Source organism: Hippoglossus hippoglossus, chromosome 3 (genome assembly GCF_009819705.1).
Source record: "Hippoglossus hippoglossus isolate fHipHip1 chromosome 3, fHipHip1.pri, whole genome shotgun sequence".
NCBI classification, from domain to species: domain Eukaryota; kingdom Metazoa; phylum Chordata; class Actinopteri; order Pleuronectiformes; family Pleuronectidae; genus Hippoglossus; species Hippoglossus hippoglossus.
In genome coordinates this window covers 23,017,542-23,026,091 of record NC_047153.1, presented here as the reverse complement: position 1 = coordinate 23,026,091, position 8,550 = coordinate 23,017,542, and positions in this window count along the sequence as shown.

Sequence of the window (8,550 nt, the reverse complement as noted above, 5' to 3'; positions counted from 1 at the left end):
ATGTTTATATCATGGGTTTGTAAGAATCCTCATGAATATTTATGCCCCAGTGCAACTGAATGCTCAGCATGAAATGAAATACTGCCCTGCTTGAGGGTTGTTTGCCTTCAGACACAAATCTAAGTCTACATATTGCCCATTGCATACAAATAGAAGTGCTACAGGCCTGAACCTGCAGGCTACTTCAATCTACTAGTCTGGTCAAATTGAGGACACTAGTTCATTTGGGTATGTGCACAGATTGTATCTAAGAAACCTAAGAAACAGTTTTTATGTCTTCAAGATTTATAATTTGAATAATATTTAAGGAAACTGTTAATCAGAGTACTTGTATAACTCCAAAACTATTTTTGGAGATTCATGTCTGTTGCCTGACAATCACATCATGCTCTGAGCACCAAGATGGACACAGTGAATGGGCACTATGAGCACAGCATCATTTTCCAGCTACATTAAAATAACTGCATTTTCTCTTCCATGGTCCAATAACTGAAGAAAGGATCTTGATTTGTTTTCCCCTATGGCTGCAAATCTCATTTTTATAGCACAAGATATTATGTGCAAACCAATTCCAAATCCACTTTTCCAGTCTACTTTTCCATTATCACAATAAAATCGGGGCTCGATTTTATGATGGCTGAATGCTGAAATACATTAAAATGGGCCTGAGAATAGCCTTGCCCTCTTGGCCGTTGTCTTATGAATTAAATGTCAACACAGGTGTAAAACAAAATGTAACCTCATATTCTGCTGAATATAAATGTGCCATTTGCTGATATAGATGAGTCTGGAAGAGAAAGAGGCTCATCTCAGCGCTCATAAATTAACTAGGGGCTGTCCGCGCTTGAGTGACACATCTTTGATTTGTAGCAGGCAGTTAATTTCAATCCAAACCCACCGTGCAGTAATTTCTCGCAGCATATTTCTTGCTGGACGGCCACGCGGAGGCAGAGAGGAACACACCGCTGTCAAATAAATGACTTGTCATGCATCCTTTCAAACCAACCCATCTGCTAATGTAAACTAAAGCAAACACCACACAACTATAGACCATCATTTAAACAAATGGGGAGAAGTCAGACAGTTAACTCCTAAAACTAATAGCTGATGGTGCCTGGTGACAACCCAATTTAATGATTTCCACCAGTGATATTTTTCCAGGGTAATTGATTTCCACAGTGTAATCATGTCAGGACAAATGCAGTGTTTTCACTAGAGCGCTGTAATAAGTTGTGCGAAACGAGGCTCAGGAGGGCAGCCGGCTTGGACAGGAGAGAAGCAGAGGGGTGGCTGGATCCAAGCCATGACCCCTCTACTGTCTCTCTCCAAAACTGTCATTTCCATTAGTGTAGACTCACCAGGGCCTTGACAAACTCTCTCATCCCTTCCAACTCTATTTGATTGGACAAGCACTGAACTGTGTCGTTAAACTCTTCACAAATGGTTGCGTTTCTGAGGCATGAATAGCTCCACAGTGCCGGTAAATGAAATCAGCATAAAGTATATAATGGAGATATTTCTTATAATGCTGTACCTTTCAGTGGAATGTGAAATCGTAAAGTGGTTGTGGACTCCTATACCTGGAGCCTGTCCAATATGGGGTTTTGAGTGCTGGAATTTAGATTTGAAATAATGAGAGCTCTAAGATCATTTTCTATATGGAGCATGTGGACCATAAGGCGAGCATATGTCACTGATAATGAAAGAGCCATTACTGTACATGTGCCTGCACAACGTACGCGTGGCTATTCCTCAAAATATTAATTTTACCTCAGTTCAATTTAAAAAAGCAACTTTTCAGTCATTCTGGCAGGCGCGCCACATAAAATATGTTTAAAAACAACTATACATTTGAGATTTTATGTAATTTAGGGTTATAATGATTATCTATATTATTGCGTTGCTGCTTTGAATGAAATCGGCAATTACAATTCTCAATTCATGCGAAATAAAAGGCTTTCAAAAAGCAATAGAATAAAAGCTATTGCCTGCAAGACAAAAGACTGAGGAAACAAGACAAGAAAAACATCAAAATTGAAGCGAGGCGAAGACAAGAGAAGAGAGGAGAAGGTTTACAAAGGATGAAATGCTCTCTACAGACAATCCATTTACTCCCAAACACACCTTGGGTTATTGAGAACGATAACAATGCGGTGACGGCCTTTTGTATTGCGGTGCGCAGACACATGTTTCTTCTAGCCTGACATAATTGCCATTCTTCCTCTATTTTCTATCTGGGCAACATCAATCTCTGTTGCCAGTCTGTCAGAATTGTCAGCGGCACAGAGCAAAGTCAGGCTGCTAGTATCGCAGGTTTGTGAAGTGCCAGAGCTAAGCACAAGCCCAGGATCAGAACATACAAACAGCTCAGTAAAGAGACTCTGTCCTGCTCTTTACATCATATGTCACCACATAGATTTGGTGTAAAACTCTGACTTCAGTGCCATACAGGCTGACAGTAACAAATTGATTCTTGTTGTCTTTGCGATTTTCTAATATCACATCAATAACGTCTAATGGGATGGCAAAACCAGGGACCATGAGACAGTGAATATGGGGTGCTATATAATTGATGATGATATACACACATTAGATATAAGAGTGCATGAAGGAATCATATTTGAAATCATCAAGTGTGAGTTTGTGCAGTCGGCAAAAGTACAAAAAATGGAAAGAATATCCTGTGTACTGTGAACATAGACTAATCACTGTTTCAAAAAAAATGTCACAACTTTGGGATGAAAAAGATTGTTTGAGGAGAGAAGCAATATTTCACTGGGTGAAATAGGTGCAGGCAATCTGCCTTTGGAGTGGAGAAGGCAGCAGTGTTTTATAATGGAAGAAATTCAATGTGACATGTCGAGAATGAATTGCTCAGTCAACCAGAAATATCCCTTGTTCTAATGGCTTGGGACATTCAGTGGCGTGTTCTCTCCTCCTCCTCCCCTCCCCCCATATTTCTCTATATCTCTCCCTTCCTCTATCTCTCTCTGTCTGCATAAACACACGACTGCTGTAATGAATAAGATTATAGATAGGCTTTTATTGTTGAACTACACCAAAATATGCATATATCCCTATAACAGCTAGTCTTAAGGGAGGTTGATGGTAGCAGAACATAACTGACCGGCTAAAAAAACATAGCTTTTGCAAAACAAAATAGGATTTAAATTGCAAAATAAAAATACATTTAGGTAGATTTGATTATAGCAGACAACCACAAAGGTTTCTTCTACAACTCTGTTCATTTTATAAAGAGAAAAGTAAATATCCAAGTAAAAAATCTTAAATTCAGTCAGGAATAATTGATGGTTCATAAATATTCAAATATAATCCTGAAATTGAGAAATGGTTGTATATTTATTGATAACAGCTAAAGCAAGGCAGGCTAATTGTGGTAATAATAAAAAACTGCCGGAACGTCTGACATAATGTCTGCCATTATTTTCTGAATGGTAGCATCTAATGATATTGCTAGTAGCTCTATGCTCTAGCTGCTTAAGCAAACATTAACATTAGCTCAAAGATATAACCTATGGCAGCAACAATTCAACAGCAAGCCTCACTCCGACCCTCGGAAGCACTCATTACGCCAATCCTCATTAGCTGGTAAATGTGTCCATTGGCATCAATGTGTCCCCTACCCTAAATCTTGCTTTCGGGTGACACAGCACCACTCAAGAGAGGCAACCACTTCTCATTAAGAAAGCAAGAACGGTTGGCTGTGAGAAGTGTCACTCACATTACTCAAAGAATCAGGGTTATGCATAGGATCGTAACTTCTTCATACTATTCCATTTGATGTCTCACGGAATGTTGTAGCTCCCATGGCCAGACAGGGTTTTCTATCATTGCCCAACCTGCAGGAGGTTCACTTCCAGTTCTGACTCTAAGAATGCGCGCTATGCACAAGGCAGAGACACGACACACCTTAAAATCCAAAAGGGATAACAGCTGGAGATGCGGAAGAGTCAGCCTCAAAACCAGCATAGAGAGAGGCAGTCAAGATGCTCTCTTCTTCTTCGTTGCCTAAAGACTGACAGATGCAGGTTGAACCGGAAGACCTGCCGTTGCTGGGACTTTTCTAGGCCAGCTAAGTCCAATCTCATGCCTAGGAGAGGATGATGGGTTAAGCCAGGGGTTTAGCCATTTCAGGATCTTGAACGGAGAGGGAACCAGGGCTTTTAAGGGAGACAAAACTGAAGCTTGTTGTCTTCCTTCTTCATGGCCTCACATTTCTCTTCAGAGGCCATTGCATAGTTCAGGGTACCCTCTGGGACAACGACCATGTAAAGGATTATTGCTTTTCCTTTGTCGGACTAGTTGCAGAGGTTGAGCCACTGTGCTTATTGCTGTAAGACAATGGTTCCCATCACCTCCCCCATAGTGTTGAACACAGAGGCAGAAGTTGATGATGATGAGATAACCCATTTCCTGCAGTGCAGCCTTCTCAGTCTGCTCATAGTAATAACATATCTCCATCTAGTATGCAGTCAGTGAGAGGATGGTGAATGCTATGGCTGAAAGTGCTGCTACCTCATAGACCTTCTCGGCCAGGGCTGATTGAATGTGGCCTGACTCTCACAACCAGTTCTATCTCAGACATATGCAGGAGACCCCGGCTCTTCATGGCTTCATTGTCAAGGGATGAGGTTTCAAGTATTGGCTTGATGTGCTACCTTGATTAGCAGCTTCAGAAAGACTGGCAGAAGTTTCTTTGTTGCTCACCCAGAGGCAATCCTAATGAAATCAGTTTTTCTCTGTAACAACAGAGATGTTCAGCTTTTTTTCTGCAAATGTGTACACATCCGGCGTGTCTATGGGGAGAAGAGTAGCTGCTGTGCTCCATTCATCTGCATCCCCCTGAAAGGTGAAGGACCCGGGAGTGGTGAAGAAATAGTCCTCCTCTTCATCCTCTGATATGATGATATCTGAGGTTTCATCTCTTCTTCCTCATAGTCCAATTCCAGGATGTCTTCCTAGTGAGAGAGGCCCAGAGCTTGCCTGAATCAAGAGCTCCCACCTACACAAGTCTCTGGTGTGTCTTCCACCACAAGCTCCTTTTTCTCTGCAGGCTCAACAGCATGGTTGCTAGTAGTTCAATGTGCAGACAAAGCTGGCTTGTTGCACTTACCATCAGTGGAGACTTTCAAGTGTGAGCTTTGCAGGAGCCACTGGGCATGTTACAGCCCTAAGCAGCTGGAACAGACTTGATGTGCGTCTTTGCTCAAAATCTTATTTTCGAGGCAAAAGGGACAGAACTTGGAGTCTCTGCTACCTCTTTCAATTTCTTATGAGCTGGTGTGTAGACACGAGCAAATGGCAAATAGCTGGTATATGGTATAACCAGAGAGCCAAGACATCACCTGGAGTGCTAACTCCCGATGGCAAGGTTCTGGGACAGCAGTGAAGTGTGGTAACTAGGTTGTGGAGGGTACGGGAAATAAAGAAGAAACCAAGTCTGATCTGGTGTGACCTCAGAAGAAGTAGAAATTCCAAAGTTAGCTAGCGCTAAGTGACAGAAGCTCAGTAAGATTAATCTGTGATCTGATATCAGATGTGCGCTGGGCGAGAAGACATTTTTGACATTGAGGCATTTTGTCATGTGCATGTGCTATTTATGGTAAGTGACACTAACTGGCGTGGAAGGACACGTTCACCTGCCAATCAAGATTGGTTTAATGTGATCAGTGCCTCTGAGGGTCACAGGGAGGCTTGCTTCCATATGTAGACATTGAATGAAACTATTATTATTGTTACTATGAAAAGGATTATTATATAATGTATAATCAGACCACACTGTTTGGCTACTAATTTTCATCTACATTCACCAGGTGCCAAGCTCCCTGCTAGCTACCTGTCTAAAACTGTCATGGGAGATGTTGTTTGTATGGAAAATGACAGACTTGTATTTCTGCCGCTGTAAAAGTACAAACAACAGCCAGAATGTTTCTGTAGTATTGGATTGATGTTTATTAGCCAGACCTAAGTTAATTTGGTAGACAAACAAATGTGTCATTATATTGTAGCTGGTGGCTCCAAAGCTACACTGCTTCATCCATTCAGACAACATGTTGTGATACATTAACACATTTTTTGTTTAGAAAAAAAACACCTAACATTTGATCAGCCCAATAAAATGGCTCCCTGATTTTCAAATGATAGATGTAACCTGAAATGTAAACATGCCGTATGAACATGTAAATAAACCTAGTTGCCTTTACAGAGACATGCTAAATGGTCATGTGGTAGCGTTATCTGTGAAGTGGGCTAAACATAATGTGGCGAGGTGAGTGCAACAATAGAAGCGTATTTTCCCTGGGTCACTGCAATGTCCTGATATGTGTACTGTTGCTGCTGATACAGAATATTTATTTTCTCCCCAGTGGAGACAGAGGATGCACTGTCATGTATCCTTTTGCATTATTGGTTTTTGAGTGTGTACACTCCATGATTGGCACGTTAGATATCCCTCCTGTCCACAGAGCATGTTCTACCTAACATGAAATATGATTTCTTGAGAAGTGTAATCATGGGTTGGAAAATTACTTTCCATTATCCGGGAGTGAAAATGATAAATTGGCACTGGGAGAAGAATGTTTCAGATGTCAGTTTGTGGCAGGGTTATTTTGCACACAAGCTCTATTTCATTGTGTTTGGTGTCTGATCAAAGTATTGTCGAAGATTGTGATGATTCTCCCCTGTCATCAGAAGGGGTTTGTGAGGGCCAACACAGCATATAATCTGTTCTCGGGATGAGTTAACCTGCAGTCTGCGCAGGCAGCGGATCAGTGCTTCTCTTAGAATACCGTCTTATTCAGAAAACTTAGCTGCTGTCCTTGTGCTGACATACAAACTGGAAACAAACTCTGTGGCTAAAAATATCGCACCATAAGATATGCTATCTGGTTCCTGATAACAGGCTGCACAATACGTTACATATTAACCAGCGTTCGCACTCTGGAGTTTCAACACTTGTGTGCAGCACAAAATTATAGAGGAGCTGTAATTCTCAACCCAGCAGTGTGCCTGCTCTAAGAAAACACACAGTTGTGCAATTTTTTTTTCTTTTTTGCAAACACATTGAGGTTATATTGAATGTATTTCTCTTCAATATTTAATATAAACGAGCCAGAGGTGTAATGCAGTATTGCTGAATCTTTGACATTAGTGATTCGATCTATCAGTTCATTAACAGATAAGTCTGTGATATTATATGTTTTGATTATTGTCATGTAAGTCATGTTATTGTCTATAACATGACAAGATCGATACCTAAAACGAATTGATCTTACTTACAAGTATCTGAAAACCTGATATAGCTTATTCCTCAAGTGCAGTAGAGCTCCATTGTTGTCTGAGCACTATTCAAAACTCAAAATGAGCCACATCATTATGATGAACTTGAACACTATAGCTTTGAGTCAATAGCAAACACACACCATCCTGCTTCTGTAAATACAAGCTAATGGACGACTCCTGTATGAACAATGTGTGCTATAAAAACCACAAACACATAGACTACGTTTACATGGACAGTCGAACTATTGACCTTATTTCGATTATGAAATTCACATGAATTGCTAATAGAATATTCCATTCATATTCTAGGATTATGACTCATTATGACTGAAACAGTTTAACGTAGGATGCTACTGTATAAAATTTGGTTTTCTTTCTAATTTGGCAAAAGCCCCATCTTCTTTACACCCAGGGGATGAGTCGTCAAGCAGTTGGTAACTGCTGTATGTCGATGACACAAGATGCTCTGAAAACTCCAATAGGATGTTACAATGCGATCAAAGCATATATATGTCTTCATAATGAGACTAAGGTCTGAACACTCCACGTCTTGATCCTTATCCAGGTCATCCGAACATTCATGGCAGTGTCTTATTCAGACTATTGGCTAAATCAGGTCAATATCAGAAATATTGTTATTCATGGGAACATAATCATTGTTAGTTTTGGTCTTTTAATGGAATTAGTTGAGTAGTCGAGACACAGAAAGTACCACCATCGTTACTCTATGAAGGTCTTACATTTACTCTGGTGTTTACTTTGTACTGTTGTTTGATGGGACATTTAAAAAAAAAAAAAAAGTCTGGTGCTTTTAATGTGTTTCAGGTTTTATGCAAACAGCAAAAGAATAAGTGTGTGGTTAGCATGAGCAGTGATATTTATCTTGGCTGAACAATGAGAGAAAAAGAGCACCACCTGCAGAAAAACAAAACCCACTGAGTCAGATTATACACTGTTTCATTTCCAGGTGATTTGTGGGAAATGCAGTGCAAAAAAATTGCATTACAAAGCAAGAATAAGTGCATCATACAGATTCACCACTTCATCATAACTACGCAAGTAAACATGTGATTGTTAACTGGTGCTGGCTAAGAGCTAAACACCTGCTGTGCCCGACGTGTTGAGCAGGAAAATAATGTATATAGATGGAATGTGTAACAACAGTGCTGTTGATGGTGCGTGTAGTATCCCAGCTGTTAGTGGCAAAAATCCACAGCAATCCACGGGGGATGAGGTTCAACAAAGTGG